This window comes from Coloeus monedula (assembly GCF_965178545.1).
Source record: "Coloeus monedula genome assembly, chromosome: 1".
Classification (NCBI taxonomy): domain Eukaryota; kingdom Metazoa; phylum Chordata; class Aves; order Passeriformes; family Corvidae; genus Coloeus; species Coloeus monedula.
The window spans coordinates 142,782,106-142,794,435 of record NC_138781.1 but is presented as its reverse complement, the minus strand read 5'-3'; positions in this window follow the sequence as shown (position 1 = coordinate 142,794,435).

Genomic DNA, 12,330 nt, shown 5'->3' with positions numbered 1-12,330 from the left:
TTCAACAGGTTTCCATTAATTTTTAGTATTTGATGTGCAAAGGAATGAGGGCTAAAATAAAAAGGACAAAACTAATGCAGCAATTTAAACACTAATATCACAAGTTTGCCCTGGAGGGATCTAATTAATGTGTAATTACATTGCATAAGAAATCAACATATCTTTCCAAGGTGATACAGACCAGAGCTATCCAGTATTATATTTTTATTCATTTTACTGGAACCGCATTCAGATGCATTATCGTGTTAGGTGTGTTTCAGTTATTAGAACAAAACCAGTCTGTAACAAATAGCAGAGTTTAGGAATACAGCAGGAAAAACAGATGGAGAAACACTGATAAATGAATATTGGGACTGAGGATATGAAAAAGCAATATTAATTACAGTTAGGTTGGCCTGAACAGCCTCAGAATGGACACATGTATTTTATTTAATATCACAGAATGGTTGGGATTGGAAGGGCCCTGTGGACATCATCTAGAGCAACCTCCTGCTACAGCAGGTTCACCTAGAGCAGGCTGCACAGGATTGTGTCCAGCTGGGCTTTGAGCATCTCCAGAGAAGGAGACTCCACAACATCTCTGGGCAGCCTGTTCCAGTGCTCGATCACCCTCAAACTAAAGTTTTCCCTCATATTCAGATGGAACTTCCTATGTTTCAGTTTTTGTCCATTGCCCTGGGCACCACTGAAAAGAGACTAGTCCCATCCTCTGGGTATCCCATCCTTAAGATATTTGTATGCATTGATAAGATCCCTGCACAATCACCTCTTCTTCGGCATAAATAAGCTGAGCTCTTTCATCCACTCTTCGTATGCAAAGCCATTGTTTGCTGGCAATGCAGTAAGAGATTGCCTAAGAAGTGTTTTGTTTGAATTTTTAAAGCAAAAAGGAACATTCTTTTAATTTTGGTTATTCTCTGGTTGAAGATAACCATAGAGTAAAGCAGAAAATAAATACAGATGTCAGAAAAATACAAGATATATCCTTATTTTTAAAAAGAAAAAAAAATGATGCTTTTACATGCAGAAATTTTGAAAATATCATGGAGTCACCAGTGGGCTCTCAGGATGGCTAATCTGTCTATTCTCTTGTGTTTGTTTACTTACTGAATGTAAATGCATAGTTTTAGCTAGGTATCTAAAAATGAAAGGTGACTACATGGTTTTATGATGGTGCTTAACATGATACAATCTACTACAAAACAAATACAAAGCTAAAATGTTTTCCAAGATCTGCATATATTACCACTTTATTTCAGAGGAATATAAATTATGAATATTTATCAGAGTTTTTTCCTTAATATTTTAACTTGATAAATACCTACTGCACATTTCTTTGAAAACAGTATTAGAATTGTGTGAAATATAAATTATGGCCTAGATTACCATTTATATCAAAGGTGCTGAACAACATCATTTGTAGATATGTATTGAAATTAATTGGTTTGGACTGAGCAAAATATAACGAGTCTTCATCTGTTTTAATACAGTAGTTTCTTGATAAAACAAGACAAAATATCCAACATATTCAAATAAGTTTTAAGATGACAGGATCTGTAAAATATCTCTCATTCTCACATTTTCAGTTCTTCAGGATTTTCATATAAGAATTAAGGAACTTGCTTTTCCTGTCATCATTTATTTAAAAGAAAAACAGAACCAAATCATCACATTCTCTGGTTTTCTATAAGGCAAAGATCAACTGGAGTTCACATTTTAACAAGGAGCAGGACAGAATATTGATCTGCTCTACAGGAAACAGAGAAGATAAGTGACCGATGCCATGGTGGAGCAGTGAGGATCACTCCGTGGATGAGCCCAAATAATTTCAACGTATTTTTCTCATCTAGTTTTAAATCTTACAGTGGTGTTCTCCATGTCATGAGGTTACAACCGTTTTACTTTGATAAAGGCAAGTATCAGACCCTTAACTGCCCACTTTTTTACAATTTTAACTCACTATATGCTCCTAGATCTCCCAGATCCAATTCTTGATTTTATCAACAAAAATATAAAAGCTTGCCACAAGTCAGCCTAACCAGGAACACAGCATTATTTTTAATATGGGATATAATTATGACAATAAAGGATTTGTGGATTTTGTGTTCTAGCATATGTTATTAAGCTCTGGAGTGCAATGAAATGGTTCTGACAAACTCCTGGGTATCCAGGAAAGTACACTGGCACTGCACACCAATCTTTTTTGTGTGTTTTGAGCATTTAAGAAGTTCTAAGATTTTATTAACGTCATAGGATTTCTGAGCAAGATGCAATAGGTTTTTTCAATAGTCAGTCACAAGGACCTACAAAATACTATTTACTTCCTACTTGAAACTTAACTACTGAAATACCATTAATATTTTGTAAGCCTGTGTAATTTTCAGGAACTGTCAGTAAGTTTCTGACAGCACAAAAATAATAACATTCTGAAATGCTTGTGTGATACTGGATAAGTTTTCAAATGTCCTGGAAGTTTCTGTCTGTAATCCATATAATCACAAGATATTTGAGGTTGTAGAGGGCTCTCTTGAGATCACCTAGTCTAATACATAAAGCTAAAGCAGAGCAATTTCAAGAAGGCTCCTCACTATCATGTCCAGATGGGTTTTCAATATCTCTATATCTCTATGGATGGAGACTCCACAGCCTTCCTGGGCATCCTGGTCCAGTGCTTAGTCACCCTCTCTGTGAAAAGTATATTCTTATGTTCAGATTGAAATTCATGTCTTTCTAGTTTGTGTCCATTGCTTCCTGTCCTATCATTGGGCACCACTAAAAAGAGTCTGACTCTGTCTCCTTTGCACACTCCTATTGGTTATTTAAATAAAGAGAGAGCCCAGTGAGCTTTACTTTCTTCAGACTGAATAATCCCAACATTCTCATCCTTTCCTCAAATGACAGATGCTTCAATTCCTTAATCATATTCTTGTATGGGGAGTCCAGCACTGGGCACAGTATAAGTGTATAAGATAATCACACTATTGTAAAAATGATTAATTAATTAATTAATCAAATAATAAATCAATCCCCACAGTCCATCTTTGCTTACTACATAGAGTTATTCATCCTCAAATTAAAATGCTTCATAGGAACATCATATATACCTACTTCTATTTCCTGCATTTTTTTCCTTTTAAATGGGGCTGGAATTCCCTTTTCAGAACAGAACTGAATGCCCTGAAATGTTGGGGTTCCTCCCCCCTGCCATGGGGTCCTGGGAGAGGGGACCCTGGGGTAGAGGCACAGGGTCTCCCTGCTCCCTGGTAACATGTGCCCTAATCCTGTTCCCCGTTGGTTATTTTGTGTTCCCCTGCCTGGGGAGGACCCTGGTTACCAAGTGATTCCCAAGTCTTTGGGCAGTCCCCCGGCCATGTGGCTGGAAAATAAAGATCTCTGAAACTTCTATAAAGAATTGCTCCCTATTTCTCTCCATGGGCCTCGCTGTCTATGGATGTTGCAGGAGACCCCACTGCAACACTGAAATATCTTTAATGTCAAGAAGATATAAGTTGTTGCACTAAAGCATTCATAAAATGGAAACCTCACACCCAGCAGAAATCCTTTGTTTGTACTCTGTTTTGGTTTATCATTTGGTAGGTTATATTTGAACCGTATGCTTACTTAGACATAGCTCTATTAAAAGATAGCACCTCTTTTCACCAAATCCTGTCTCTGACACTGAAGTAGACAAGAAAATATCTTTGTTGTTTTCCAAGTACAAGGTCTACAAGGTGACACTGAAAACAAGAAAGAGTAAAAGTGGGAGAGGGCAGTAAAAGCTTAAGAAAATAAATTACATTGGCATGTGTGAAGTGATGAAAGCACAAAACTCTTGGTCTTTTTTTGGAGGATGTATTTAGAATTCTGATTTATAGTACCATGTGCAGGTAGATTAAATATATGAATTACTATATCTAATGAATTGCATTAGGGGTGGGAAAGAATCATGTCCTAATAAGTGATTTTTTACAATAAATGCAAGGATGTAAATTTTGAGGAAACCTGTGGAAAAGCATACTTCCTCTTGCACGTATTTAAATTCCAATACTGTGCAATCCCAGTCTCAGATGTATCACAAAGATTTTTAAATATCTTGCCCCAGATCAAATAAGTAGCATTAAAAATTCTTATCATCTTGACTTCAGATTTTATCAAGTGAATCAGCTGGACCATTTAGCTTTATTTTTTGTAGTTCCTGTTTTTAGGTGGTACTTCTAGTCTTTTTTTTATTGCAGGCAGGCACAGACATAGATATTTCCTATGGATATAGGAAAATAAAAGTGAGCATATGTAACAAATTTTGGCCATTTGCAAAGGCAAAGTTATAAACACCTTTCAACCAATGTTTGCAGAGGAAAGGCATAACAACTTGTCAACTACAGAAGCCTTCATAGGTATCATTCAGGATTTCCAATCACTGTAAAAGGCTGCCATCTACTGGAAAATATTTAATTAAATCTTAAAGCAATCTTTATGCCTGTCCATCAAATATGGGAATCCTCTTATTGTCAATGAAAAAAAAAGAGTCCTTTGATATTACAAGATGCCTCTTTTTGGTCCTTGAGATTAACGATTAAACAGTTTGCATAGGACAAGTGATTTCAGATTGTAGAATAGAAAAATTGGAGAACTAAAATTTTACATTGGTTTTTATCAGAGGGCATAACTTAAAATTAAATACATGATTACTTCATTAGGAAATTTTTTAGTGACAGGTAGATTCTAACTTCCTTCAGACTGAAGGACTTAAATTCATTTTTTTATGAAAGAAATGAATGATTGTGATTAATCATAAAATGTTTAGTCAGATTCAATATTTTGCAGTCAGATAGTGAGAGTTATTATCTTCCAGAAGTCTCTGAAAATGACATTTAGAAAAATTTGGAAGTCATTAAGTGATCAATGCACTTGGACTTTTTAAAGATTACTTAATTGGCAAAGACATAGCGCTGCATTTTTCCACCTTTGTTTTCTTCTTGTGAAGGAAAAGCAGGTAGTGTTGTGGAGATACCCCATGCCAGCTCATCAGATGTACAGAGACAATACAGCCATGCTGTTATTTGATCCCTTTCAAGAAAGAATTATTTCCATGAGTTCTTGGACCTATTAAGGAATGATGCTTGGTTCTTTCTTATCATAGCTAGTGTCAACAGGGCAAAGCAATAATGTTGCATTCCATGCCACTACAGTCCTTTCATTACTCCGATCTAAACCTGTCACTAGATATTCACAAACAAAATTAAATAAAAAAGAGAACGTTGTGTATTGGAATTCACTTACTTGTTTATAGCCATCTGTTTTAAAATTGCAGTTATCAGGACTATCTAATCATTTCTTGTCCTAAAGCAGCTGGACATTTAATCCTGCACATACTTAAAATGAAATTTAGAAATTTAACTCAAATGTCTTTATTAACATCTAGTGTGTATTATTAATGTAGTTAAGGCAGTGCCAATTAGTTATCTATTAAATGACAATCATTTAGCAATTAAGTTAAACTTACCCAGGCATTACAGTATAATCCTAAGAAAAGTAAAACTGAATTTCAGAATGAAACTACATATCAAGCAAAGCAGATCTGGAAATAACCAATGCCCATTTTAGGAAAAGGGGGAATACCCTAGGAAAGACCTCAGTTTTGGTGTTCTAGAGTTCTGTTTTAGAGTTATGATAGTGGAAACCTCTGTACTGTACTTGCTTTATGTCTCAGAGTTCTTATATATTTTTTTGGTTGGGATCTGACTATTTGCTTCATTAAGCAATCCTGTTTGTCTATATTAAGTTTAGCTGATGAAAGAAGCAGTCGAATTGATTTTAATAATTTTTCTGAGAACAGAGAAGTGTTTTTTCATGCTTAAGACCTACCAAAAATTGAATTCCTGCTTTTAAAAGAATACACTAACAGTTCTCATAGCTTATGAGAGGAAGCTTAAATATTTGGGTTGAAAAAGTGCAAAAGATATAACAACAAAACCACAGGTACAAAGGCTTTTTCAGATCATTCTTTAATGGGAAAATATTTTATCAAGAAAATTTTTCTTATTTTTGTCATCAATGTTATTAATGGTATTTTTGAAATTTATTCATCTTAAAAAAGATCTAGAAAGGGGGACTTTACATGCAAAGGAATGCATGTAAATGCTCTTTTGTTGAAAAATAAAATTAAACCAATACAATTAAACTCTTCTCCAAAAAAAAAAAAGAAAATCTAAGTTTTAAAAATACAATGTAAGAAAAAACTGAGAGGCAGTAAAAAATACATTTGTATTTCTGATTGATTTTAATCTGTTAACTTCTTATGTACCTGAGGAAGATGTTTGGGAGCAGTCAGCCTTCTACTGAAGATGGTTAATAATAAAACGTGTAAAGAAGTGATTTTTATCCAGTTGCAAGCAATCCATGTTTTAGAGCAAATTATTGACCTACATGCAAATTAGAACTGGTTGAAAATATTGCATTATTTGGTCCATTAAAATAAACCAAAACTTTAATACAAAATATTTAACAACAAAGAATAGAAATGAGATATTTGAAACTCTTTTGATAAGTGGTAAATTTCACACACACACAAGGAGAGAACAAACTTCAAATGGAGATGCCTGTATTACTTATGCCTAAAAGCTATTAATATTGAATTTGGAAATAAGAAAGAAAATATGAGAATGAGACAACACTAACTATACTCAAGCTGCAGCCTTGAACTTTCTTTATGTTTTCTTTCCAATTCTCTCATTATCCACAACTTCTCTAGGCAAGCTGTTCCAGTGCCTCACAGTAAAGAATTTCCTCCTAATATCTGATCTAAACCTACTCTCTTTCAGTTTGAAACCATTCCCATTGTCCTGTCACTACATGCTCATGTAAAATGTCCCTCTTCAGTTTTCTTGTAGGCTTCCTTCAGATTCTAGAAGGCCGCAATCAGTTCGCCCTGAAAACTGAAAAAATCCATACTGAACAAATCTAATTCATTGTAGGAGAGGTGCTTCATCCCTATAACCATCTTTGTGGCTCTCCTTTAGTTTTTTAAGGCCAGATTGGATGTAGCTCTGAGCAACCTGATTTAGTGGAAGATGTCCCTGTGAATTGGCAGGGGTTTGGAACTAGATGATCTTTAAGGTCCCATCCAACCCATACCATTCTATGATTCTATGATTATCTGGTCATAGAAATTTCTCCAGAGGAAATATTGGACCATTACATGTTAAGAATTACTGGGAAGAAGGCAACAGGAAACAGAGACAATAGAGAAAGATCTTGTGGAAGAAGAAAGTTTGCAAAAAACCCTAGACAAAACAAAACAAAAACCAAAAAGCCCACCACTTCATAATTTGTACATATGTGAGAGAGCAGCTGGAAACCACAGAGAACCAAACCTGTCAGGCTCTCTGCTTTCATGCTGAGATGGAGTGTGCTGACATAACTGCCTTAATATTTAAAGCTCTCATCTCTTCTGGCTATTGATTTGGAGAATAACTCATGCAACACAGATATATGCTGTAGAAGTCTGCTGAAGAGGTCTGCATACCATGTGGAAAATGTGACTCCCTTGCTGCTAACACTAACTGACACTGGTGACTGGGAGAGACTGATAAGATTTGCTAGAGGGAAAGAAGAGTTATTATACCAAAATAATAGGATTCAACTGTTGCCTCACTTGAGTCTTACCCAGTCTTGACAGAAGTAGCTCAGCACAGTTTATAAACAGTTTAGAGGAAAAACAGGGAAACAGATGTGCTATTTCTTACAAAAGGCAAATACACTTTTTGTGTAGCAAATGCGTCTGGATTCAGATGCTGCTACTTCTGCATTATGTTAGGGTTATTGAGCTTTTTCATCCTAATCAAGTGTCTCAGCCCAAGGAAATAATGTCTAGATTTGCTCCAGTACTTTTATACCTGATCTGTTGGGGTCTCCCCCCCGCCTGCCATGGAGCCCTGGGAGAGGGGCCCTGGGGGGGAGACACAGGGTTTCCCTGCCCCTGCTCAGCCTCATTCCCCATTGGTTGGTTTGTGTCCCCCAGTGTGGCCAAGGACCCTTGGGTCCCATGACTGCGGAGTTCCTGAGGAGAGCCCTGGCCATGCAGCTGGAGAAATAAAGATCTCTGAAACATCTACCAAGAATCCGTCCATATATACTTCTTTTCCAAGGGAGTCCTGGTTTGATATAAGCTTGTTACAGTAATCCCCGCTGTAACACTGATCCTTATACCAGTAAATCAACATTTGTTTTCTCACAGAAAAAAAGGAAAACAAACCTTGAAACATTAGAATGATCATCAGAAAGAAGCTCAGTGGTAGATATGTAAAGCAGACTGCTCTATGTAACAAAGAGATCAAAATGAATTTGGGTGAAGGATCATATTCTAGGACATCTAGGATCATATTCTACATCTAGGATACAGATGTATCCTTTCTGAATGTCTCTTTGAGGAAAGAACAATGAGGCTGTTCTTTTGCTATTCTTTTTTGGTTTAGTTTCTTTAGTCACCAGTATGGCAAGAGCCACAGGCAGAAGACTGCTGTTTTATAGCATGTAGATGTATAACCAGTAATGTAGGAGCTTGGGTGGGTCGGACGGTCAGGATGGACGGAGACGAGAGATCTCTGAAGTCAGATCTTGGAACATGCGGTTTATTGCAAAGGGCGTGGGTACAGGGGCACTGCTTAGAGCTGCAGCTGGCAGCTCTGAGCAGGCCCAAGAGAGCAAGAGTGTAAAAGTAAGAGCAAGTAGGTAAGAGTGGAGTAAGAGTGAGCGAAGAGGAGGTAAGTAAGAGAGTAAGCGGGTAAGGGAGTAAGTAGAGTGGATGGTGAAGTCCTGGTTACAATACAATAAATCATCTTCTGTACTGAATATTCTAATTGTCACTAACCAATCTAATACAAGATACAAATCCTATAGCATTTACATCCAGCCTATAAGAATTGTTATATTACCATAGAATGTTACATCTTAACTCCTAAAAACTACTCTTTGGACCCCTTCTGCTGAGCTAGTAGGGTCTGCTCTGACCCTTGGACCTGCCTGCAAGCAGAGGGTATTGTTCAATCAAGAGGGGATTACCTTCAGTTGGCCATACCATTGTTTTCCAGTTGTTCAGTAACTAAGATTTGGTATCTCAAAGGTGGCCTTCATTTCGATGTCGCTTATAGTTTTCATATTCCCAAAATCTTTTGTCAGGCAATCATATTTATAAGGCTTTCCTGTTTCATCTTCCCCAACACAGTAACCAAGTGAATCCACTGTCTTTTAAAAAGATGGGCTTTACAAAAACCACATGAAATATCCCAGTTTACTGCCACATTTTACCCACACAAAAATGTTAGTCAATGACACCATACCAACCTGTTGTCTAGTTATTTGTGAAGAATCTAATATGATTTATCTTTTTCTAAGCATTGCCTCTTTCTCTCTGCCTTGTGCAAGTCCTGCTGATATTCTTCTTAAACCTACTGAATATTGACACTTTCACAATCTGAATACAAACCAGTCAGAATTATCATATTCCTGATGATAATGGATGTAACAGATGCATTTAGTGTACATATGACAATTATTTGAGTTCCTCTGTAAAATCCCTAGGCAAGCAAAGTAATAATAATATAAAATTCTAGTAAAAAATAATATTAGTTTTAGCATTTTAGTATTTAAATCTTCATTCCAAACTATAAAACTCCACAGAAAACAAACTGTGAGGTATAACCACTGTGGCCCAAATAGAACAGGATGTGGCAGGTGAACATTCTAAATGCAATTACAAAACTAGAAGCTGAATGAAAGAAACATAGCCTGAGCATTTGAGAAATAATGCTGATATATGTTACTAAGGTGTTTGCAATAATAATAAGAATAGGTTAACTTGCTCTACAGATTGAAAAATGTCACAAACTGACACTTACAGTCCTCCAATAATTGGATTGATTTGAATGGATTTTCCCTGTGAATGCTGTAGTGACAGGTGCTAGATATGTTTACATTTTCATTAGTGATATGGAGAAGAACAATACACTAAATATTAACTTGTCATGGGTTAGCAAGCATAGTCCCGGATGTGATGTTCTTGCAAAGGGGTGCTTACAGCTTCCTCTGTGACCTAACAGAACCTATCAGCTGGCCAGTTTGAATATGGACAATTCTTTAAGCCACTTAAAATTGTGACCGCCTCTGTGATCCACACTTAAGAATAGACAAACCCCCCCCCACAGCTCTGTCTCATTTCTGGTGCTGGGACAGGTGGCTGTGGGCTCCGTGCAGGGGCCAGTGGACCCAGACCAGGCCCCTGCTCGGGCCAGGCTGAGCCAGGCCCAGGCCATCCTGGAGCCGATGGGCCCTGTTCCACCCGCGGAACCCCACCACAGCCCTGCTGTGGGCAGACGGAGTGGCTCAGCTCCTCCTCTCAGTGCAGCCAAGATTCAGCTGAAGCTGCCCTGCTGTCCAGCAAAAGATCATGTGACCAACAGCGATAAGCGAAATTACAGCTGCAAGGCCAAGGTGAGATTAACCCTTTTAGTGCTGTGAAGAGCTGAAAACCTGAGGGAAGAGAAAGAGGAGATGCTTAAAGCTGAAATTCTGTTGTGAAGCTATGATGTGTCAGAGTACTCGTTGTAATTTCATGAAGATATGGGGGGTGGAGCATTCAACTTGCACTTGTGAGCAAAAGCACCTGTGCTGAGATAAACAGATGCTGAAGCAGCTGTAATTTCATGAGAAGTGTGAACAGGGAGAGATGGAAGCGATGAGGACTTTTGCTCCAAATGGAAAAGGAGAAGACCTGACCCCTCTGAAATAGGCAGAACTCCTCAGCAGATTCTGTTGCTGAACTGTGGTCTTTGTTCTCTGCCTTTGTATTTGGTTTATGTGTCCAAGTGTTGGCAGCGGCAGCAGTTCAGGGGTGGCATCTGAGAAAAGAGGAGAGGGGCTGCCCCATCCCAGGCACAGCTGGTTCCACCTGGTTAAAGTCAGATCCAGCAGATCTTCTGCAGGTCACATCTGAGCTCAAGCAATAATTCCAATGCCTCTGTGATAATATTTTTAATAAACCAGCTGTGAGAGAGTGAAAAAAATGTGAGAGAATAGCCCTGTATGCACCAAGGTCAAAGAAGTAAAAGAGGGAGGAGACACTCCAGGCCTAAGGGCTGAGATTCCCCTGGGGCCCAGGGAGAGGACCAGAGTGAAGGAAGTTGTTGCCCCACAGCCCGTGGAGGACCATGACAGAGCAGATATCCACTTGCAGCACATGAGGTACCCCATGCCAGAGAAGACTGGAGAAAGCTGCAGCCCAAGGAGACCCAGAGCAGGGTCCTGTCAGAACCACTACCCATGAAGGACCCACACTGGAACAGGGGAAAAGTGTAAAAATGGAGTGGTGTGGAGAGGAGCTATTGCAGAATGACTATAACCCCCTATTTCTTTAGTTTTTCTAGATATTATGCCAGTTGAATACCATTTTTAGGGCTTTTATTATCTCAACAGAGACTTGTCATTTACCAGTCTTAGATAATGTTCTGCTTTAATCACCTTTGTTTACCTACTATCTTGCCACTTGACTTTTTCTTTGTGGAATTGATGATGTTAAGCAAATAAATAAGGAAAACATATGAAGACTCTTTGCAGAACATAAAGCAAATAAGTAAATGAGAATGAAGACAAATGAGCATAACCACAGACTGACCTTTTAAAACTTTCAGCGTACAACATAGTGGAGACAAGAAATTCACTGTGGAAGGTGAGTATGAAGTACATGTTCTTACTAGCAATAACAGAATTCTAGAACTTGTTTCAGTGCCTTTCCATTAAATGTCTTCATTTAATCTTTTAAGAAAGATGTCCTTCTTGGCAAGCTAGTATAATTACTGCATATACAAACTTCTGTATAGTAAAGTTTATTGATGAATGCAAGAGGTGCATGTTTTTCTTTTACCTCTATTTCAAATTATATTGCACTATCATGTGGAGATGTCTGGGTTATAGTCATATAGTGTTTTAAAGCATATATTTTATTTCTTTTTTCAGATGGGAAGTAGTTTATTATTAAAGAGGTCTTGGGTATAAAAGAAGGGATTTCTACTGAGAACCACTGTAATCAAAAGTGAGTGAATGCATGAAGAATAATTCATAATCCCCAAGGGACAGTTACATTACATAAGGCTGGGTCACAGGAATGGGTTTGTGGAATATTAACTTGCCTATATTTTTTCTTCCTGAAGGCTTTAATAAATTGCTTTTTAGAACTACATTGCAGCATTACTGGGGGAATAGGTGGTTGTGAATATTTAAGTTTAGCATACACTGTACCCTGCCTCAATTAAGATGTATCTCTGAGGGTATTGTCTA